The following is a 25,047-nucleotide window of genomic DNA, read 5'->3' on the forward strand; positions in this document are numbered from 1 at the left end:
ATTATAGGTGATTAAAAAGTGCTGGTGAAACTGAATGGGATGATTTCAGATGACCTCAGAGGCCCCTTCCCTCCCACCCCACCCCCTACTGCTGCCCCTTCACTAAACCTATGAGCCTGCAGTAAGGTCCCACCCTCTCTTATAAATGAGGAAACTGGGGTTCAGAGAAAAAAAATTTTTTCAGGAAGAAAAAGACTAAAGGGGGGGGTGGAAAGGGGTGTAGTTGAGGCAGGTCTTTATCTTGTAGGTGTCAAAAGGAAAGCATTTCATCAGATGTAGACATGTAGACTAAATGTTTGGGAAGGCGGCACTGCCACCATGAGCCATGGAAAGTCAGGTCTTTTCCAGAAAGTGTGTGTGAATGTCTGGGCTCCTTCTCCTGCATCCCTGCCCCTAACAAGGTTTGGGGTGCTGGGGACCCCAAAATACAGACAGTCTGGGTCGTGCTTGAATGAATTCAACTCAAGCCTTCTTAAAGCCAAAGAAAATGATGCCAAAAGAAAACAAAGTTTATTAAAGATTCGCCAAATTAGGTTGGCTCTTAAGGAGCCTAAGCATTTGTAACACTCGTATTCACAAACAGGCCAGATAGAATCTCAGCTAGACAGAATATAATGGAACTAAATACAGAAAAGACTATAAGAGGGATCTGGAGGGTGGTCTGGCAGTCCAGGGTTATGGGAGGAGGGGTATAGGGAGGGTCCTGAGGAGAAGTCCAAGGAGGGAATCCAAGGAGGTTGTATAGCTTGAGTCCAGAACCAAGAAAGGTTAAGGCAGAAGCATTTATAGTCATTGGACCCTTGTAATCGAAAAATTGTACCCACAGCTTTCTAGGCATGAGGTTAAGGCAAAGTCCAATGAGAGCCCTCAAATGTAAAAGCTCTTAAGGCCTTCTTAGCTCAAGGCCTTGGAACCTGAAGGTGATCACATAAAGGTCTCTGAAACACCCTTGTCCTCTGTTTCTCCTACAATCACACAGGGGACTGGCTGAAAAGCTTTTGAAAGCATCTTGTTAGCAATCTTATACTTCTCTGTCCAGATTTGTAGGACTCAGTTTCCTTTAGAGTCACAAAAAGGGTTTGAGTTCTGACAACTCTGAAAGACTTATCACTTGGACACTTGTGGGTGCATCTACAATGGTCAACCATCTCTCTTGATCTCAGTTTCCTTTAGAGTCACATGAAGTGCTTAGACTCAGAGGCCTCTGAAGACTGGTCATGTGTATTCCTTGGACTCATCTGGCTGATCTTACAGTGGCCATTTGGTTCACTAGGCCTCACTTTAAGGTGGATACCCAGGAGGGTCTTTTAGTGCAAATGGTCTGAAGACCTTCTAGGTGGAGAAAATCCTGGGTGATCAGAAAGAGTTCCCTTAAAATCCCTAGGGCTCTATTTCTCCTTGACTCACAGCAGGGGGCAGTCTCACAAGCTTTGGAAAACCTTGACATCTTCAATCCTAGGATCTTATCAGTGATCTTAAATTTGGCCATCCAGTATTCTAGGACTCAGTTTCGTACAGTCACAAAAAGGGATTGGATTCTGAGGACTCCAAAATACTTCTCACCTTTGTCCTCAGACAGTTGTGGGTGCACACACAATGGTCATTGTGCCTCCATAGGCCTCAGTTTCAGAATGCATGGAGGGGCCTTTAGTGTAAATGCCCTTAAGTTCCTGTTTTCTCTAGGCCTTCCAAATTTCAGGTGATCACAGTTTCTGTTTCTCCTTCATTCACAGCAGGAGGCTGCCTCACAAGCTTTGGAAAGCCTAGACACTTTTAATCCTAGGATCTTTTTAGTGATCTTACACTGGGCTATTCAGCTTGCTAGGACTCTGCTTCCTTTTTAATCACATAAAGGCGTTGGAAGCCATAGACTCAGAAAAACTTGTCCCTTTTTTTGACTTGGACACTTGTAGGTTCTCATGTAATGGTCATTCAGCATCCTAGGCCTCAGTTTCAGGCAGAATGCATGGAGGGGCCTCTAGTGCAAATGCCCTTAAGGTCCTCTTTGTTCTAGGCCTAGAGTACTGTAGGTGATCACAGTTAGGTCCCTCAAACTTCCTTTCCTGCATTTTACCCTAAATTCACAGCAGGGTACTGGCTCAAAATCTGTGGAAAGCCTTGAAATTCTGAATCCTAGGATCCTAGTAGTGACATTAAACTTGGACATCCAACTTTCTAGGACTCAGTTTCCTTTCAGTCACATAAAGGGTTTGGTTTCTGAGGCCTCCAAAATACTTGTCACTTTTTGTCCTTGGTCACATGTGGGTTCACATACAGTGGTCATTCAACTTTCTAGGCCTCAGTTTCAGGCAGAATGCACGGAGGGCCCTCCAGTGAAAATGCCCTTAAGTCCTCTTTTCTCTAGGTCTACAAACCTCTAGGTGATCACAGTCAGGTCTCTCAAGCTGCCTTGTCCTCATTTCCCCCTATGTTTATAGTAGGGGATCTCACTCTAAAGCCACTGAGTGCCATTATATTTTTCATCCTAAGAGCTAGTGAAAGATTTTTTTTTAGGGAGTCAAATCACTTTTTAATATAGTAGGAAAAACTTCACAGCATGAACTTGAAACTCTTATAATAAATTCAAGGTGACATATAGCACTAGAAAACAGAATAACATTTTTATCAGCTGTGAAGGGGAGATGCAAAATGTAGTCTTAAAAGTTGCTAAACATAGTCTATCACTTTCTTACATCATAAAAGATTCTACAACATATCACAGAAATAACTGTTCATTACTCCACGTTAATGAAATTTAAAAAATGGAGACAAGTGCTTGGTAGGAAACTACTTCTCTTACAGACATGAATTGCTGTCACTTTTATTTGCTGTGACAGTTATCTACCATTATATAACTTGCTCCTCTACATGAGAGATCTAGAACAGTTGAGAAACTAAAATGTATGCAAAACAAGCTTTACAGCATCTATCCTCAAATCTTTTTATGGTTGAATTGGTTCTTACCACAAAGTAATAGTAAGTTCTGATTTTGAGAAGGAAAACCTTGGAATAAACGTGAGAATTATAGAGGATGAACTATTTAGTCTATTAATCCCAAAACTCTTCTACAACCAGTCTTCTCTCACCTATCACCTTCTTCTTATTAGTGTGTAAGTTTCTAGCAAAATAAACAGTGTTAGAGAGAAATGGGATGAAGTCAAAACAGGCAACAGAAAAATAGTGAAATGAAAATACAGTCAAATTTCCACATTAACAGTGTATATTGTCCTCAACCCAAAGAATGGAATGTGAGCTATTTACCAATGTGAGGACAACAGTGAATTTGCAGGCAGGGGCCTCTTATTTCTCCAGGAGTGATTCTAGCTATTCCTGCAAGGAACTGAGCTGTTGTTTCTCTTTCTTCCTGCTGTTTGAGCTCAACCAGCACAGCCTGAAGACGGGTCTTGAGTGCCAGATTTTCTACTTTAATGATAATGTCTTCCTGTATTTTTGCTCTTCATTGAGTTTCTTGGAGTTTACCTTTTGTTATATCAATCTGCTTGTGAGTTCCCACGACCATCTGATTTGTTTCCTCATTTTCTTGGCGCTGTTCATCAGATTCATCAAGCATGTCTTGTTGTTGCCTCTCTAGGTCTTCCTCAGTGTCAATGATGTTTATATCTTCATCATCATGAGGATCTCTTTCACCTTCCTCTTCACTACTGCTGCTAATATCATTAAATATCTCCCGAAGCTCATCATGTTCTGAGGAGCCATGGCCCTGCTTATGGCTCATTTCTGGAGATGAAATTTCAAGGCCTGCTAGGGAAACCTGGTTGTCCACTTCCTTTGTTTCATCTTCTGTAATCACCTCCCATTGGGTACTGACAGCTTCTGCATCTGTACTGAAAAGACTCTTTACTTCTTTTTCCACATCTGTTGATTCCGCGTACTTCTTGGCTGTCTTATGGAATCTCGTCTTTCTGACATTCTTCAAAGGCAGAATGATACCATGATTCCAGGTGAATTTCCTCTCCTGGTCCTTATGTTCTTTCTTACTTGCTTTTGGATCAGTGGTGGCAACTGGTTCTTCTGCAGGTAAGTAAAGATCCCCATAGACATTGCACACAAACATCTGGCAGATATCTACTGTCTTACAAAAGGGTTTTTTTTTATCTATAGTTTTCAAGGATTCAGTAATGCAGGGCAGGTCAACTACCTTAGCAGCTAATGGGGCATGGTCCACCCAGACAATTCCTTGACATCCATCTGCATGTAATTCAATGGTCAATTTATCTTTCAGGTTGACACTTCCAGACTGTATTGCCCTTCTCACAGAGGAAGCATAATCCACAGGTAGACATAACATGAACTGGCTTACAACTCATGGGGAGCATCTTCTTTGTTCTTGCTCATTTTCTGTTTTCTAGCAGTCATTTCCTTTCGTTTTACTGCACAATAAATGACTATCACTCAAAATCCATTGTGTGGTAGACTCAGGCAAGTCACAACCTGGCTAAGCCTTTCTTAAGTGTCTTCACCTGAGATGGCTCTCACAGTTGAATGAGAAAATGCCTGTGTTCCCTTTAAAACATGGACCTCAATCCCTGGAAGAATCCAGTTTATGTTGGCAAAGATTACAAGCTGGCATGACAGCAAAACACTCTAGTGAATGATCTTATACTTACTTATCCAGCAGTCTAGGACTCAGTTTCCTTTAGTAACATGTAGTGCTTGGACACTAAGAACTCTGAAGGACTAGTCACATTTATTACTTGGATTTTTCTGACTGTTAATGCAATAGTCATTTGGTTCACTAGGCCTCACTATCATGTCAATAACTGGGAGAGGCTTGTAGTGTAAATGGTCTTAAGGTCTCCTAACTGCTAGGTCTAGAAAATTGTTGGTGATCAGTTACAGGTACCTGAAGCTCCCTGGGCCTCTGTTTCTCCTTCACTCACAGCAAGGAGCTGGCTCAACTGCTGTGGAAATCTTGAAATTTTTAATCCTAGGATTTTGTTAATGATCCTACAGTTGTTTATCCACCTCCCTAGATCTCAGTTTCCTTTAGAGGCACATGAAATGCTCAGAGTCAGAGGCCTCTGAAGGCCTAGTCATATCTATTCCTTGTACTTTTCTGACTGATCTTACAATGGTCATTTGGGTCACTAGGCCTCACTTTCAGGTAAATACCTGGGAGGGGCATTTAGCCTAAATGATCTTAAAAGCTTCTGACCTCTAGGTGGAGAAAATAGAGGGTAATCACATACAGTGCCCTGAAGGTCCCTGGGCCTCTATTTCTCCTTCACTCACAGCAGGAGGCTGCCTCACAAGCTTTGGAAAGCCTAGACACTTTTAATCCTAGGATCTTATTAGAGATCTTACACTGGGCTACTCAGCTTGTGAGGACTCTACTTCCTTTAGAGTCACATAAAGGGTCTGCATGCTATAGACTCAGGAAGACTTGCCCTTTTTTCACTTGGACATTTGTGAGTTCTAATACAATTGCCATTCAGCACTCTAGGTCTCAGTTTCAGGCAGATTGCATAGAGGGGCCTCTAGTACAAATGCCTTTAAGGTCCTCTTTGCTCTAGGCCTAGGAAACTGCAGGTGATCACAGTCAGGACCCTCAAACTCCCTTTTCTGCATCGCCCCCTAAATTCACAGCAGTGGGCAAGCTCAAAAGCTTTGGAAAGCCTTGCTATTTTTAATCCTTGGATCTTGTTAGTGATCTTGCACTGGGATATCCAGCTTTCCAGGATTCTGTTTCCTTTAGAGTTAAAAAAAGGTTCTGCATTCAGAAGACTCAAAAAGACTTGATACATTTTGCCCTTGGACACTTGTGGATGCACACACAATGGTCATTCACGACCATAGGTCTCAGATTCAGGAGAAAGGCATGGAGGGGCCTCTAGTGTAAATGCCCTAAAGGCCCTCTTTCCTCTAGGCCTAAAAACCTCTAAATGATCACTCTCAGATTACTCAAGCTCTCTTTTCTACAAATAACTCTCCATTCACAGAAGGCTACTGGGTCAAAAGCTTTGGAAAGCCTTCACATTTTTAATCCTAGGATATGGTTAGTCATCTTAAACTTGGCTATCCACTATTCTAGGACTCAAGTTCCTGTTAGTCACATAAAGGGTTTGGACACTGAGGACTCTAAACCACTTATAATTGTTAATCCTTGGACACTTGTGGGTGCACACACAATGATCATTCAGCCCTCCAAGCCTCAGTTTCATGCAGAATGCATGGAGGGGCCTCTACTGCAAATGCTCTTAATGTCCTCTTTGCTCTAGATGTGGGAAACTGCAGGTGCTCACAGTCAGGTCCCTCAAGCTCCCTTTTCTACATTTTACCCAAAATTCACAGCAGGGGGCAAGCTCAAAAGCTTTGGAAAGCCTTAACATTTTTAATCCTAGGATCTTATTAGTGATTTTACACTTGCCCATCCACCATTCTAGGACTCAGATTCATTCGGTCACATAAAGGGTTTGCATCCTGAGGACTCCAAAATACTTTTCACTTTTTGTCCTGGGACACTTGCGGGTGCACACATGATGAATATTCAGCTCCCTCAGTCTCAGTTTTAGGCAGAAGGTATGGAGGGGCCTCTAGTGTAAATGTCCTTAGGGTCCTTCTTTTATCTATGCTTACATACCTCTAGGTGATCACAGTCAGATCCATCAAGTTCCATTCTCGACATTTAAACTAAATCCACAGCAGGGGGCTTTGGAAGGCCTTGACATTTATAATCCCAGGATCTTCTTAGTTATCTTACACCTGTTCATCCAGCTCTCTCGGTTTCCTTTAGAGGTACATGAAGTGGTCAGACTCAGAGGCCTCTGAAGGACTAGTCATGTCTATTTCTAGGACTCTTCTGACTGATCTTACAATTGTCATTTTGTTCACTAGGCCTCACTATCAGGTAGATTTTAGAGGGGATTTTAGCGTAAATGGTTTGAAGACCTGACTTCTAGGTCCAGAAAATTGTCAGGGATCACAGACAGGTCCTTGAAGCTCCCTAGGCCTCTGTTTCTACTTCACTCAAAGTAGGGGGCTGACCCAACTGCTTTGGAAAGCCTTGACATTTTTAATCCTAGGATCTCGTCAGTGATCTTGCACTGGGCTATCCAACTTTCCAGAACTCTGTTTCCTTTAGAGTCACAGAATTGTGAAGACTCTAAAAGATTTGTCACGTTTTGTCCTTGTATACTTGTGGGGGCAAATACAATGCTCATTCAGCTCTGTAGGCCTCAGTTTCAGGCAAAATGCATGGAGGGGCCTCAAGTACAAATGCCCTCATGGTCCTCTTTGCTCTTGCCCTAGTAACTAAGTGATCACAGTCAGGTTCCTCAAGATACCTTTTCTACATTTTACCCTCCATTCACAGCAGAGGGCTGGCTCAAAAGTTTAGGAAAGCATTGATATTTTTAGTCCTAGGATGTCTTGGCCATCCAGCATTCTAGGACTCAGTTTCCTTTCAGTCACATAAAGGGTTTGGATTATGAGGATTCCAATATACTTGTCACTTTGTGTCCTTGGACAGTTGTGGGTGCAAACATAATGGTGATTCAGCTGTCTAGGACTCAGTTTCAGGCAGAATTCATGGAGGGGCCTCCACTGTAAATGCCCTTAAGGCCCTCTTTTCTGTAGGCCTAAAAACCTGTAGATGATCATAGTCAGGTTCCTCAAGCTCCCTTGTCTACATTTTATTCTACATTCACAGCAAGCTCAAAAGTTTGGAATACTTTGACATTTTTAATCCTAGGATCTTGTTAGTGATCTTAAAGTTGCCCATCCACCATTCTAGGACTCAGTTTCCTATCAGTCACATAAAGGGTTTGGATTATGAGGATTCCAATATACTTGTCACTTTTTGTCCTTGGACACTTGTGGGTACACACACAATGGTCATTCAGCTCCATAGGCCTCAGGTTCAGGCAGAATGCAGCAACTTCATTCAAGAGAACGACAACAAAGAGACAACATACCACATCTTATGGGATACTGCCAAAGCAGTTCTTAGGGGATACTTCATATTTTTCATTGCCTACATGAAAAAAATAGAGAAAGAGGAGATCAATAAATTGGGCATGCAGTTGAAAAAGCTAGAAAAAGAACAAATTGAAAATCCCCAAGTAAATACGAAATTAGAAATGCTGAAAACCAAAGGAGAGATTAATAAAATTGAAATTAAGAAAACTATTGAACTAATAAATATAACTGAGTTGGTTTTATGAAAAAATCAATAAAATTGACAAACCTTTGGTCAATTTGATTTAAAAACAAGAAAGAAGAAAACCAAATTACCAATATAAAAAATGAAAAGGGTGAACTCACCTGCAATGAGGAGAAAATTAAAACAATGATTAGAAATGACTTTGTCCAACTGTATGCCCATACATTCAGCAATCAAAATGATATGGATGATCATTTTTAAAAATACAAATTGCCCAGATTAACAGAAGAGGAATTTGAATACTTAAATATCCCCATCTCAGAAAAAGAAATTAAAGAAGTCATCAATGAATTCCCTAGGAAAAAATCTCCAGGGCCAGATGGATTTTCAAGTGAATTCTATCAAACATTTAAAGAACAGTTAATTCCAATACTATATAGACTATTTTTGAAAATTAGGGAGGAAGGAGTCCCCCCAAATTCTTTCTATTATCCAAATATGGTTTTGATACCTAAACCAGGAAGAGACAAAACAGAGAAAGAAATTATAGACCAATTTCTCTAATGAACATAGAAGAAAAATTTTAAATAAGATTTTGGCAAAAAGAATATAGCATCCTATCATGAGATCAATACGTTATTTGCTGGTAGGATTCATACCAGCAATGCAGGGGTGGTTCAATATTAGCAAAACTATTGGCGTTATCGATCATATCAACAACAAAACTAGCAGAAACCACATGATTATCTCAATAGATGCAGAAAAAGCTTTTGACAAAATGCAATACCGATGCCTATCAAAAATGCTGGAGAACATAGGAATAAAGGGAACTTTCCATAAAATAATAAGCAGTATCTAACTAAAACCTTTAGCACGCATTATATGCAATGGAGATAAGCTAGATGCATTTCCAATAAGATCAGGGGTGAAACAAGGATGTCCATTATCACCACTGTTATTCAATATGGTACTAGAAATGTTAGCTGTAGCAATAAGAGAAGAAAAAGAAATGGAAGGAATTAGAACAGACAAAGAAGAAACTAAGTTATCGCTCTTTGCAGATGATATGATGATATACTTAGAGAATCCCAGAAAGTCACATAAAAAACTACTTGAAATAATAAACAAAATTGGGAAAGTTGCAGGTTACAAAATAAACTCGCACAAATCTTCAGCATTTCTATGTGTTACTAACAAAGGCCAACAGCGAGAGATAGAAAGAGAAATCCCATTTAAAGCTAGGGTAGACACAATAAAATGTTTGGGAGTCTACCTGCCAAAACAAACCCAGGGAGTATATGAACACAAGTACAAAACACTAAGTAAGTGAAAAAACCTTGACATTTTTAATCCTCAAAACTCTAAGAATTTGTCACTTTTCGTCCTTGGACACTTGTGGGTGCACACACAATAATCATTCAGCTCCATATGCCTAATTTTCAGCCAGAATGCACAGAGGGGCCTCTAATGTAAATGCCCTTCAGGTCCTCTTTTCTTGAGGCCTACAAGCCTGTACATGATGCCACTCAGATCACTCAAGCTCCCTTTTCTATGTTACTCTACTTTCACAGCAGGGGGCTGCTCAAAAGCTTTGGAAAGCTTTGACATTTTTAATCCTAGGATGTAGGTAGTGATCTTAAAATTGGCTCTCCAGCATTCTAGGACTCAGTTTCCTTTCAGTCACATAAAGTATTTGGATTCTGAGAACTCTAAAAGGCTTGTCACTTTTTGTCTTTGGACACGTGTTGGGGCACAAACCATTCAGCTCCCCAGGTTTCAGATTCAGGAAGAAGGCATGGAGGGGCCTCTAGTGTAAATACCCTTAAGGTCATCTTTTCTCTAGGACTAAAAACCTCTAGGTGATCACAGGCAGATCTTTCAAGATCCCTTTTTTACATTTTACTCTACTTTCACAGCAGGGGTCTGGCTCAAAAGCTTTGGAAGTTGTCGACCTTTTTAATCCTAGGATCTTCTTAGTGATTTTGCACTGAGATGGCCAGCTTGCTTGGACTCTGTTTCCTTTAGAATCACATGAGTGGTTTGGATGCTGAGGACTCTAAAAGATTTGGAACTTGTTGTCCTTGGAAACCTGTGCATGCCATACTTTGGTCATGCAGCTCCACAGGTCTCATTTTCAGGCAGAATGCATTGAGGGACCTCTACTGAAAATGCCTGTTTGTTCCTGTTTTCTCTAGGCTAACAAAACTCCAGGTGATCACAGTCAGGTCCCCTAAGCTCTCTTTTCTACACTTTACTCTGCCTTCACAGCAGGGGCTTGGTTCAAAAGCTTTGGAAACCCTTGATATTTTTAATCCTAGAATATGGTTAGTGATATTTAAACTTGGATATAGAGCATTCTAGGACTCAGTTTCATTCAGTCACAAAAAGGGTTCAGATTCTCAGGATTCTAAAGGACTTGTGACTTTTTGTCTTCAGACACTTGTAGGTTCTCATACAGTGCTCATTCAGCACTCTAGGCCTCAGTTTCAGGCAGAATGCATGGAGGGGCCTCTAATGTAAATGACCTTAAGGTCCTCCTTTCTTTAGACCTAGGAACCTCCAGGTGATCACAGTCAGGTCTCTCAAGCTCCCTTTTCTACATTTTATCCTCAATTCAAAGCATTGGGCTGGCTCAATAGCTTTGGAAAGGGTGAACATATTTAAACCTAGGGTCTTGTTAGTGATCTTTCACTTGTTTATCCAGCTCCCTAGACGTGTTTCCTTTAGTGTCACATGAAGTGCTCAGACTCAAGCCTCTGAAGGACTAGTCTTATCTGTTCCTTGGACTCTTCTGACTGATCTTACAGTGGTTATTTGGTTCACGAAGCCTCAATTTCAGGTAGACACCTGGGAGAGGCTTTTAGTGGAAATGGTCTTAACACCTTCTGACCTCTAGGTCCAGAAAATTGTCAGTGATAACAGACAGGTACATGAAGCTCCCTGGGTCTCTGTTTTTTTTTCCACTCCCAGCAGGGGGCAGGCTACACAGTTTTGGAAAGCCTTGACATTTTAAACCTAGGATCTCCTTAGTGATCTTGCACTGGGCTCTCCAGCTGTCCAGGACTCTGTTTCCTTTAGAGTCATAGAAAGGTTTTGGATTCTGAAGACTTGAAAAGACTTGCCAGTTTGTGTCCTTGGATACTTGTGGTTGCAAACACAATGGTAATTCAACTCTCTAGGGCTCAGTTTCAGGCACAATGCCTAGAGGGATCTCAAGTGCAACTGTCCTTTAGAGCCTCTAGATTATCACACTCAGAGCACTCAAGCTCCCTTTGCTACATTTTGCTCTGCTTTCACAGGAGGGGACTGGCTCAAAATCTTTGGAAAGCCTTGACATATTTAACCCTAGGATATGGTTAGTGATCTTAAACGTGGCTATCCAGCATTCTAGGACTCAGTTTCCTTTCACTCACATAAAGGGTTTGGATTCTGAGGACTCTAAAAGACTTGTAACTTTTTGTCCTTGGACATTTGGGGGTTCTCATACAATGGTCATTCAGTACCCTAGGCCTCAGTTTCAGCCAGAATGCATGGAGGGGCCTCCATTGTAAATGACATTAAGGTCCTTTTTTTCTCTAGGCCTTCAATCCGCTAGGTGATTACAATCACATACCTCAAGGTCCCTTCTCTACAATTTAACCTAAATTCACTGCAGGGGGTCGCTAAATGGCTATTGAAATCCTTGACATTTTTAATACTAGGATATTATTTATAATCTTCAACTTGGCTATCCACCATCTAGCACACACTTTCCTTAAAGTCATATAAAGGGATTGGATTGTGAGGACTCCAAAATGCTTGTCACTTTTTGTCTTGCACACTTGTGGGTTCTCATACAAAGGTCATTCAGCTCTCTAGGCCTCAGTTTCAGGCACAATGCCTGGAGGTGCTTCAAGTGCATTTGCCCTTTAGATCCACTTTGCTCTAGGCCTACAAACTTCTAGGTGATCATAGGAAGATTCTTCAAGCTCCCTTTTCTACATTTTACCCTAAATTGACAGCAAGGTGCTGGTTCAAAAGCTTTGAAAAGTCTTGACATTTTTAAATTTAAGATATGGTTAGTGATCTTAAACTTGGCTATCCAAAATTCTAAGAATCAGTTTCTTTTCAGTCACAAAAAGGGTTTGGCTTCTGAGGACTCTAAAAGCCTTATAACTTCTTGTTCTTGGACTTTTGGGAGTTCTCATACGATGTTCATTCAGCACTCTAGACCTCAGTTTCAGGCAGAATGCATGGAGGCACTCTATTAAAAACGTACTTAAGGTACTCTGTTTTAGGTCTACAAAGCTCTAGGTGACCACAGGCAGATCCTTCAAGCTCCTCTGTGGACATTTTATTCTACATTCACAGCACGGGGCTGAATCGAATGCTTTAGAAATCCTAGACCTTTTTAATCAGAGGATCTAATTAAAGATCTTACACAGGGCTATTCAGCTTGCTTGGACTCTTGTTTCTTTTTTTCTTTTTTTTGGTTGAATAGTTGAAGTTTCTTTTTTTTATTCATTTATTTTTAGTTTTTAACATTCATTTGCACAAAATGTTGAGTTCCAAATTTTCTCCCAATCTCGTCCCTCCCCTCACCCCCAAGTGCCAAATATTCTGGTTATACCTTCCACCCATCTGCCCTCCCTTCTAACACCCCTCCCTTCCCTTAGCCCCATCTTCTTTCTTGACTTGTAGGGCAAGATAAATTTCTGTACCCCATTGACTGTATTTCTTATTTCCCAGTTGTATGCAAAACCGTTTCTCAACTGACTTCCATCATAATCATGTTGTATAAGACCAACTATATTTCTCATCATCCTATCTTTCCCCTAATTTCTTCTATTCTCTCATTTGACCTTGTCCCTCCCCAAGAGTGATTACTTCTAATTGCTCCCTCCTCCCATTGACCCTTCCTTCCATCATCCCCCCCCACCCAGCTTATTCCCTTCTCCCCTATTTTCCTGTAGAGTAAAAGAGGTTTTCATACCAAATTGAGTGTGCATGTTATTCCTTCCTTGAGCCAAATGTGATGAGAGTAAGCTTCACTTTTTCCCTCTTACCTACCCCCTTTTCCCCTCCATGGAAAAAGTTTGTCTTGCCTCTTTCATGAGACATAATTTACCCCATTCTATTTCTCCCTTTCTCCTCCCAATATATTCCTCCCTCATCCCTTAATTTTATTTTTTAGACATGATCCCTTCCTATTCACCTCACTTTATGCTCTCTGTCTATAAATATGTGTGTGTGTGTGTGTGTGTGTGTGTATAATCCCTCCAACTACCTAAATACTGAGAAAAGTTTCAAGAGTTGCAAACATTATCTTTCCATGTAGGAATGTAAACAATTCAATTTTAGTAAGTCCCTCTTTACCTTTTCATGCTTCTCTAGATTCTTGTGTTTGAAAGTCAAATTTTCTTTTCAGCTCTCATCTTTTCATCAAGAATGCTTGAAAGCCCTCTATTTCATTGAATGACCATCATTTCCCCTGAAGTATGATACTCAGTTTTACTGGGTAGGTGATTCTTGGTTTTAATCCTAGTTCCTTTGACTTCTGGAATATCATATTCTAAGCCCTTTGATCCTTTAATGTAAAAGCTGCCAGATCCTGTGTTATCCTGATTGTTTTCCCATAATACTAGAGTTATTTCTTTCTAGTTACTTGCAATATTTTCTCCTTGACCTGGGAATTCTGGAATTTGGCTACAATACTCTTAGGAGTTTGTCTTTTTTACTCTCTTTCAGGAGGTGATGGGTGGATTCTTTCAGTATTTGTTTTGCCTTCCGGTTCTAGAATCTCAGGGCAGTTTTCCTTGATAATTTCATGAAAGATGATGTCTAGGCTCTTTTTTTGATGATGGCTTTCAGGTAGTCCCATAATTTTTAAACTGTGTCTTCTGGATCTATTTTCCAGGTCATTTGTTTTTTCCAGTGAGATATTTCACATTGTCTTCTATTTTTTCATTCTTTTGGTTTTGTTTTGTAATTTCTTGGTTTCTCATAAAGTCATTTGCTTCCATCTGCTCCATTCTAATTTTTAAAGAACTATTTTTATCACTGAACTTTTCAACCTCCTTTCTCATTTGGCTAATTCTGTTTTTTAAAGCATTCTTCTCCTCATTGGCTTTTTGGATCTTTTTTGCCATTTGAGTTAGCCTATTTTTAAAGACGTTATTTTCATCAACATTTTTTTGGTTCTCCTTTAGAAGCTGTTGACTTGCTTTTAATGATTTTCTTACATCACTCTCTTTCTCTTCCCAATTTTTCCTCCACCTCTCTTCTTTGATTTTCAAAATCCTTTTTGAGCTCTTCCATGGCCTGAAACCATTGCATATTTATTTTGGGGGGTTTGGAAACCTTGACTTCTTCTGAAGGTATACATTATTTTTCCTCTTCTGAAAGGATGGAAGAAAATATGTGTTCACCAAGAAAGAAACATTCTACAGTCTTATTTTTCCCCTTTTTTGGGCATTTTCCCATCCAGTTATTTGACTTTTGAGTCCTTTGTCAAGGGAAGGGTAGACTCTGGGGACTTGAAAGTTCTCAGTTCCTCCATGGTGGTACCATCAGGGGAAAGGATTTTACTCCTCTCCTTGCCTGTGCACTGGCCTAGGAGCAACTAAAAACTTTTCTGCCCAGAATCTGTGAGTAGTAGAATTCCTTCTCCATAACCACCTCCAGCTCAGGCAAGCCAGAGCTCTTCCTCACTCCTGGGCCCGGGCTCAAGGCTGAGATTCAGATCAGCTGCTTAATTCCCTCAGGGGCTTTAGGCAGAGGGAGGGTCATCACTCAAGGCTGAGACCAAGATCAGTGACTCAGTTCCCCCAGGGGCTTTAGGCTAAGGCCTCCACAAATGGATGCTGCTGCCTCCTGCCGTTGCAGCTACAGCCACCACTGCTGCTGCTGCTGCTGCCTCTGCCAACACCACGTGTGGCCAGGGCTAGGGGTGGACCCTGCTCCCTTTTCACCTAGTTACAGAAGCTTTGTCACTAACCTTTGAAGTTGTCTGATGTTTGTGGGTTGAGGAATCTGAGAACCACCACTGATGCTGGAGATTCCTTCCCGATGCCTGTTAAGGTCCTGTTCCTCCCAGTGCTTCACAGCCAAGTCTGAGCTGTGCTTCACTCTACTCCCCATGCGATAGACCTTTCCTGTCAGCCTTCCAGGCTACTTTGGGCTGGAAATCTCTTTCGCTCTATTGTTCTGTGTCTTCTGCTGCTCTAGAATTTGTTGAGAGTCACTTTTTACAGGTATTTTATGGGCTGTGGGGAAAGAGCTAGAGTATGTGCGTCTTTCTACTCCACCATCTTGGCTCCACCCCACTAAACTCTGTTTCTTTTAGAGTCACATAAGTGGTTTGGATGCTGAGGACTCTAAAAGACTTGTAACTTTTTGTCCTTTCAAACTTGTGGGTGCCACACATTGTTCATACAGCTCCATAGGCCTCATTTTCCAGCAGAATGCATTGAGGGGCCTCTACTGAAAATGCCTTTAAGGTCCTGTTTTCTCTAGACTTACAAGGTCCTGTTTTCTCTAGGCTCTCTTTGATCACAGTCAGGTCCCTCAAGCTCCCTTTTCTACATTTTACTCTTCATTCACAGCAGGGGTCTGGTTCAAAAGCTTTGCAAAATCTTGACATTTCTAATCCTAGGATGTTGTTTGTGATCTTCAAGTTGGCTATCCAGCATCTAGGCCTCAGTTTCCTTTAAGTCACATAAAGGGTTCAGATTTTGAGGAATTCGAAATACTAATCATTTTTGTACTTGGACACTAGGGGGAACACCTACAATGGTCACTCAGCACTCCAAGCCTCAGTTTCACTGTTAATGAATAGAGGGACCTCCACTGTAAATGCCCTTAAGGTCCTCTTTTCTCTAGGCCTAAAAACCTCTAAGTGATGACAGGTAGATCCTTCAAGCTCCCTTTTCTATATTTTATTCTAATTTTACAGCAGGGGCCTGGCTCAAAAGCTTTGAAAAGCCTTGATATTTTGAAATTTAGGATATAGTTAGTGATCTTAAACTTGGCTATCTATCTTTCTAGAGCTTAGTTTATTTTAGAGTCACATAAAGGGTTTAGATTTTGAAGCATTTGAAGGACTTCTCACTTTTTGTCCTTTGACACTTGTGGGTTCACATACAATGTTCATTACAAACTCTAGGCCTCAGTTTCAGAGAGATTCCATGGAGCGGCCTATTGTGTAAAAGCAGGCAGTAGCCTGAATCCATTGTTGAAGGTCTCATCATAAACCCCCGAGGGAACTGAGCCCTGTGTGGTGGCCCAGTCCCCACCTGAGCAGCGGATCTTAATCTCACACTGAATAGCAGTCCTGCCCCAGACTAAAGCCCCTGAGGGTTTGGAGCAACTCATCTGAATCTGAGCCCCCAGTGGTGGAGAAAAAACTCAGAAGTCAAGTAACTGGCTGGGAAAATGTCCCAAAAAGGGAAAAAATAAGACCATAGAAGGTTACTTTCTTGGGGAACAGGTGTCTCCCCCTATCCTTTCAGATGAGGAAGAACAAGGCATACTGTCAGAGGAAGTCAAGGCCTCTGCCTCCAGGGCCTCCAAAGGGAACTTAAATTGCACTCAGGCAATAGAAGACCTTAAAAAACAAGTTAGCAGCTTACTAAAGGAGAACGAAAAAGATGCTGAGGAAAATAACAGCTTTAAAAAGAGGCTAACTCAATTGGAAAAAGAGGTCCAAACAGCCAATGAGGAGAAGGAGGCTTTAAAAAGCAGAATTAGCCAAATGGAGGAGAAGGTTCAAAAGTTCACTGAATAAAATAATTCATTGAGAGAATTGGGTTCAGGGAAATGAATGAGTATGAGTTAAACCAAGCAGTTAGTAAACAAAACCAAAAATTTGAAAAAACAGAAGATAATGTGAAAACATCTCACTGGAAAAACAACTGACCTGGAAAATAGATCCAGGAGAAACAATTTAAAAATTATGGGACTACCTGAAAGCCATGATCAAAAAAAGAGCCTAGACATTATCTTCAGTGAAATTATCAAGGAAAACTGCCCTGATATTCTAGAACCAGAGAGCAAAATATGTATTGAAAGAATCCACTGATCACCTCCTGAAAGAGACTGAAACAGAGAAACTCCTAGGAATATTGTGACCAAATTTCAGAGTTCCCAGATCAAGGAGAAAATCCTGCAAGCAGCTAGAAAGAAGCCATTTGAGTATTGTGGAAATACAATCAGGATAACACAGGATCTGGCAGCTTAAACGTTAAGAGATCAAAGGGCTTGGAATGGGATATTTCAGAAGTCAAAGGAACTGGAATTGAAATCAAGAATCACCTACCGAGCAAATCTGAGTATAATACTTCAAGGGAATAAATGGTCATTCAATGATACAGAGGACTTTCAATCATTCATACTGAGGAAAAGAGCAGATATGTAATAGAAAATTTGACTTCCCAAGACAAGAATCAAGAGAAGCATGAAAAGGTAAAACAGAAAAGACAAATCATAAAAGACTCTCTATAGCTGAATTGTTTACATTACTACATGGAAAAGTAGATATTTATAACTCTTGAATCTTTTCTCAGTATTTTGGTAGATGGAGAGATTGTACATACATACACACACACATACACACACACACAAAATAAAATAAAAAAACGAAGGACGATCACAACAACAACAACCTGATCAAGGTACTGTTTCCGCAGTTCCATGAATATCAAATGCATCACTTTGAGGAGCTGGGAATATTTATCTTGGAGAAGACTTAATGAGGATACAATAGCTGTCTATTGTGAGAGGGGACGTGAGTTCAAATTCCAGTTCTATAACTTGCTATCGCTGTTTCCTTAGGTAAACAATTTAATTTCTTTCTCAATTTACTCATTTATAAAATGAGAGAATTGGACTATGTGACCCCCAAAGCACCACTCACTTCTAAATCTGTGATAATTTTGGATCTTAATGAAATAAAGAACGTGTTGTCAAGCTACTAGTGAGCATGTACTGTGTTGGTAGTGGCTATATAGCCCCATGGTGGGTTACATTAACACTGAAAAGGCAAATTAGAAACCGTCCCCCAATGGACAAATGCCCAAAGGACATGAACAGGCAGTTTTCAAAAGAAGAAATCAAGCTATTAAATAGCCATATGAAAAAATTCTCCAAATCTCTAATAAATAAATACAAATTAAAGTATCTCTGAGGTTATACCTCACACCTTCCAGACTGATATGATGAAAAAGAAAAATCATAAACTTTGGAGAAGCCATGGGAAAACAGACATATTCGTTCAATATTCATGAAGCTGTGAATTGGTGTAGCCATTCTGGAAAATAATTTGGAGTCATTTTCAAGGAGTTACCAAACTAGGCTTATACCCTAAAGATATAAAAGAAAGAGAAAAGGACCCAAATGAACACAAGTATTTATAACCACTTTTTTTGTGGTAGCAAAGAACTGGAAACTAAGTGAATACCCATCAATTGGGAATGACTGGACCAATTATGATATATTAATGTAATGGAATGCTATTGTGCTATGGGAAATGATTAAAGGGATCGTTTGAGAGAAACGTGAGTTGACTTGTATGAATTGATACCGAGTTCAGTAATAAAAATCACGAAGAACAAGTTATAAAATAATGACATTATAAAGAAAAATAACTTGGAAAGACTTAAGAATTCTGATAAATGCCATGACCAACCAGGATTCCAGAGGATCAACGGTATACTGTGCTACCCAGATCCTAAAAGAGAGGTAAATATACTTAAGATGTAGAATGATACACACATTTTTGGACATGGCCAATACAGGAATTAATTTTCCTTGACTATACAGATTAGTTATAATCATATTTTTCCTTTTAATAGGGAGAAGGTGAGAGGAAAAGAGAATAAATATTAATTTAAAAATAAAATAAAACACGTAAATAAGATACATTTTAGAAAGCATCTGTTACGATGTAGGCTGTGCTCCCTCTGTTCAATTTGGTCATCTATTTGACGATGGAAAGATAATCCATTCTTTCCAAAAATCCAGTAGCATACGAAGTCATGAAACTGTGTTATTAGAAGGAACTTTCATCTCATTTAGCTCTATTCATGAAACTAAGAGCACAGAGGGAAATGGAAGTTTAACTTGTCCTGCCTTGCTATTGACCTCTGACATTACTTTCTCAACTCTCCCTCTCTTGTGAATCATCATAACAGCCCCTTTCACAAAGACACTGGGATGTTCAACTGAAGTAGTAGCCAAACTACTGAGCCCTGAGGATAACACAGAGAGATGAATGCTTTAGCAATCAAGGAGGTAAAACTGCCATCTTTCAATTTGGCATCTTCCCTCAAACTGAATTCCACTATTTTCATGACCTTTGAACTCACAGAAGAAAGTGAGCATCATCTTGTTTCCATACTTCAAATGGAAAGGGGGTCTGTGATCTCTTATGTGCCCTAACCAGTGGCATTTTTTACTAACAGAATATGAAGCATAACTCATAGAAATAAATATCCAAACATGCCTTCTGTAAAAGGATAAATATGGATCTCCCCATTTGTGTTTCTAGTTTCCAAATCTGAGTTAACAGTTTCCAAATGGATATAGATGCTAGTATGAGTAATAAAATATACATTTATTTGAAACTATTACTATTAGCTTTTTGTCATCATTTCTTTTCTCGATAAAGGGTTATCAGTAGTGGAGTTACTGTCATAAGTGAATCTGTGAAATTGTTTATATTAAAAAGAGGTCCTTACACTTGAAAGATTAGAAACCAACTTAAATAGAGTTCTAAATAAACTCCTGAGGAGGGTGTGGTATAAGGGGCAGGGAGGTTTGGTTTTGCCTCATGACATCATTGATATATGCAAATTAATACCACCAGAACAAATGAGTAATTCATTAATAATGCACAGTTATGCCTAAGGCACTGAGAAATTAAACAATTTGCTCCTGCTAATGCAGCAAGTATGAATCAGAGCTAGGAAATAAACTCAAGCCTTCCTGTCTCTAAGACTGACCCTCTTGTCACTTCACAATGTTGCCTTTCCTACTAGATCTTTAATAAGTATATTCCATCTTTAAAATAATACACATCACTGTTTCCACATGTTATTGCCCAGCCATTGTGCATCCTTTCCCCTCCACATCACACTTTTCTCCATATGTTATTTACTAGTGTCAGAACCATCAAAAGAACACCTGCCATAGCTCAAGGTGAGAGGTGAGGGTGGTCTGGAAAAAAGTTATGTTTCTGAAGGCAAATATCCAGGTCAAAAAGCTGGGGATATTTTTGTGAGTAACCACAATGAATTCTGACCTTGGATGCCAGGGCAGAGGCATCTGTCCTCCAACTGGATATTCTCTAATATCATCTATGCTCTTACAGAAATTCCTTATGGAGCCCCCAAACTGCAGTGATTATTCATTGATTTTTTAAGTCCCCAGTATTTACCAAAAAATAGTTGCAGTTACCTAGAAAACTTGTGAAGGGGAGTAACAGATGTCCTTCTTTGAACACTGGATATAGAGTGGTTGCTTTGATTAAGGGGATCCATTTGCCTTTTTACCTACTTACATCTCCCAGGAATTAATATAATTCCATTTATACCATTCTGAGCTTGGAAGAAAATGGGGGCCACCAATATGAGTTTTTAGTTTGGAGGGTAAATGATGGTTTCAGTTTCAGTAGTTGTCCTTCCAACATATAGTTAAAGTGAAATAAGGAAGGCCTAGGGAAAAGGCTCAGTTCAAGAGGAATTTCAGTTTCTCAAGCTTCCATCAAACACTGATCCCAGGCACTGAAATTGACTTGGAAATTGGAAAATGGGACTCATAAGAGACTCCACAGTTATCCACTTCTTCTTTGGAAGAAAAAAATAGTATTTTCCAATTTGATCATCTTGGATTTGAAAGCCGCAAAAGATATATTGTCTAGAGAAGTGCTAAGAATGGATTTCCAGGACTAAGCTAAGAAATAACAGATGGGGGTGGGGAACATTCAGAATGGAGTTGAGGGATTTTTTGGAGTTCCCAAACAAGTCACCCTAGGGACTTTAACTAGAGTCACACTGAACATCTCGTCAATCATTGAAGGGCAGTGGTCTTAATTAAAAGGCAAGATTCTAAGGACAGAGCACCTTAATAACATCTCAAAGTGCCAATGAATGTCTGATTGGAATTCAAATGATTCATCTCACTCATCCTGCCCCCACACAACTCCCTTTTCTTGAGTTGATGCCTTTTAACCTTTTTTTTCCTTTTAAAAGTTTCTTCTTCTAACTGCCTGAACTGATGTTTATATTATGCCTAAAAATTATTGTAGAAAATCACCTCTTAATGAATACATTTCCTAGAAGAATTATTTACATTATAACCTGTTCCTAGATAGTCAGATGAAAATCTTCTAAGGTATATCATTAATCATCTAATTTATTATCATTACCGGCAGAATAGTATGCCTTGGCCCCCTTGGAAAAATGTTGCTATATCAGAGAATCAAAAGTAAATAATTTTCAGATAGATTCAATTTAGAGTCACCAGAGGCTAAATAGTAAAAAAAAAATGATCAATTTTGTCTGTGATCAAAGAATCCATGTCTACCCTTAACACAATTTGAAATGCATAAATTTATAGAAACATAGTCCATTCATTCCTTTAACATTCATTCAGAACACATTTCTTAAGCACCAGCTGCATGTAGAATAAACATCCTAATCGGAATGGGTTATAAATAGGGATAAAAACAGTTTCAGTCTAACTACATTCCTACAGATTTTATTATTATGTGCCGACTCTGGCATAAGCACAAATTTCATAAATGAAGATCTAATATGACTTTAGATTCAATTTTATTTTATTTTCAGTTCTAGATTCTCTGTCTCTCCCTGCCCCCTTATCTACCCATTGAAAAGGGAAGAAATACAAAACTGATTACAATTATGAAGTCGTGAAAAACAAATTTATTTCCACATTAGCCTTATTCCATCAACAATAACAACAACAACAACAACAAAACAGGGAAAAGAAAGGAAAAAATGTTATGTGATTTTTAAAAATCACAGCAAAATAGTACTCGGTGACAGCAAAATGAGCAATGTGTTGGCACTGAATTAGTTTGGTTTCCCCATTTTAATTTGAACTTCTTTCTTTCTTCTCCTATCCCAGGGTATAGAATCACAGAATCTCAGAGGTGGGAGAGACCACCAAGTGATGTCAGATCAAAAATATCCTCAGTAAGTGATTGTCTTGATAGAATTAGCATCTAGCCCATCTCACCCAACTCCGTCTTTTCCACAAAGGTAGTGGGAGAGAATTTGTTAAATACTTTGTTGACATCTAAGTGTATGGTAATTATATCATTCACTTGAGTTTAGGAACCTTTTCCAAAAGGAAAAAGAGCATAGTCTGGCATGATCTGCTCTTCATCAAGACACGGTGACTTTGTGCTCACTGTTCTGCTATCAAAGGATTCTCAACCCTCCCTAAAAATATATACTAGAATTTTTCCAGGAATCAGTGTTAAGCTTACTGACTTATTCTTTGCACATACATCCTTCTTCCTTCCTTCCTTCCTTCCTTCCTTCCTTCCTTCCTTCCTTCCTTCCTTCCTTCCTTCCTTCCTTCCTCCTTTTCTTCCTTCCTTCCTTCCTTCCTTTCTTTTTTCTTTATTTCCTGCAGCATCCTTCCTTTTTTATGAGGATCATTGATAAACAGTGATAGTGTCTCCATATCTTCCAGTTTTTTCAGTACTTTGAGTTATTGTTCATCTGAGCCTGGTGATTTCAACTCATTGAGAGTAGCTACCAGGATCTACCATGTCCAAACTTACCTTTCTGTTAACCATTTCTATTCTTACTTTGCTCATCCAAAGATAATTCAACCTGGCAGGGAAAATAGATACAGCATTAGAGTTGGGCCTTAATACTAGCAGGCCTTACCTACCCTGAGCAGAGATCTTGCCTTCTTCTTGAGCCTCCTCTCATATCCAGTATAGCTAAGGAATTCCCTGGAGCAGCTAGGTGACACTGTAGTGGACAGAGTGCTGGGCATGGAGTCAGGAATCTTCCTGAGTTCAAATCTGGCCTCAGACACTTACTCTCTGCGTGACTCTGGGCAAGTCACTTCACCCTGTTTTCATCAGTTTCTTCATCTGTAAAATGAGATGGAAAAGGACATGATGAACCACTTCACTATCTTTGTCAAGAAAACCCCAAATGGGATCACAAAAAGTCAGACGTGACTGAAGTGATTGAACAACAAAGAATCCATTTTAAGATGAACAGAAAAGTCTCTGTAGATCCACCCCATTCTTTCTCTCTCTGGAGGAGGTGCTACATTTATTGGTCAAGAAACATTTACGAAACACCAACTATGTGTGCCAGGCCCTATGCAACGCCCTGGGGATACAAAGACAAAATGTGTGTGTGTGTGTGTGTGTGTGTGTGTGTGTGTGAAGACTGTACTTATGATTTCATTGCTAATAAGGAATGTGTGCAAAATTCTACCAATGCTGATTGTCTAGAGCACTGATAGGTTAAGCAACTTACAAAATGTCACTCTGTCAATATGTGTTAGAGGCAGGATTTGAACTGAGATTTTCCTATTTTTGAGGCTGGCTCTCTATGTACTATGTCATGCTGCCTCTTGTATATGTTTGTGTATATGTGTGTGTGTGTGTGTGAAAAGTATATATGTGTGTATATAAATTACTTATACATGAATATACGTACACCCAAAACAGAAGGTGAAAATTAGAAACAGGAACAAGATTGGGGATACATCAGAGTGAGGAAGAGTGAAGAATTAAAGATGATGCCAAAGTGGCAAAAATGGATATCTAGAAGGATGGTGGAAACTTTAAGTGAAAAGGAAGTCTAGAATATGGATAAGAATGAGTACACTTTCAGACAAGTTGATTTGGATCTGTCCATAGTATATTGAGTTAGAGATTTACGTATAGATTTATGGGGGGTGGAGCCAAGATAGCAGAGTAGAAAAACGCATATACTCTAGCGCTTCCCCAACAGCCCACAAAATACTGTAAAAAATGACTCTCAATAAATTCTACAGCAGAAGAAGCCACAGAACAACAGAGCGAAAGAGATTTCCAGCCAAAGGTAACCTAGAAGGCTAACAGGAAAGGTCTACTTTAGAGAACGCTAAGCAGAGCAGAGCCCAGTGCTAGCCACGCTACACTGGAAGGAACAGGACCTGAACAGACCTCTGGGGCAGAGTTCTCAGCAGGGAGGGTCCCAGATACCTCAACCCACAAGCAACAAAGAATGCTCTAAAGATAAGTGTAGGAGGGCTTTCCCAACTGAGCGAGAGGGGAATGGGGTTCATCCAGCAATAGCCCCAGGCGATGGCAGCAACAGCAGCAGCAGCCTGCAAGAAGGCGCGGAAGGCCAGGAATCAACCTGGATCCATTGTCCAGGCAGCTCAGCTTAAAGCCTCTGGGAGTAGGGAGCAGCTGATCTAAACCTTAGCCCTGAGTGATGGTCCCACCCCCACCAAAAGGCCAGGGGAAAACGAGCAGCTAAGTCAAATCTCAGCCTTGAACATGATACCAGGGAGAAGAGGGGCAATAGGACCATCCTCTTGACAAAGGATTCATAAGTCAAATAACTGGCTGGGGAAATGCCCAAAAAAGGGGAAAAAAAATAAGATCATAGAAGGTTACTTTCTTGGTGAACAGATGTCTCCGTGCATCCTTTCAAATGAGGAAGAACAAAGCATACTGTCACAGAAAGTCAAGGCTCCGGCCTCCAGGGCCTCCAAACTGAACTTAAATTGGACTCAGGCAATAGAAGAGCTTGAAAAGAGAGTTAGCAGCTTGCTAAAGGAGAACCAAGAAATGCTAAGGAAAATAACACCTTTAAAAAGAGGCTAATTCAATTGGAAAAAGAGGTCCAAAAAGCCAATGAGGAGAAGGAGGCTTTAAAAAGCAGAATTAGCCAAATGGAGGA

General features: G+C 40.0%; 1 pseudogene; it reads right to left on the reverse strand.

The window, feature by feature from the left end:
• Positions 1–3,300: 3,300 nt before the first annotated feature.
• LOC140515319 (transcription initiation factor TFIID subunit 7-like) lies at positions 3,301–4,356 on the reverse strand (annotated as a pseudogene).
• Positions 4,357–25,047: the final 20,691 nt, after the last annotated feature.

This window comes from Notamacropus eugenii, chromosome X (genome assembly GCF_028372415.1).
Source record: "Notamacropus eugenii isolate mMacEug1 chromosome X, mMacEug1.pri_v2, whole genome shotgun sequence".
In the NCBI taxonomy this organism is placed as follows: domain Eukaryota; kingdom Metazoa; phylum Chordata; class Mammalia; order Diprotodontia; family Macropodidae; genus Notamacropus; species Notamacropus eugenii.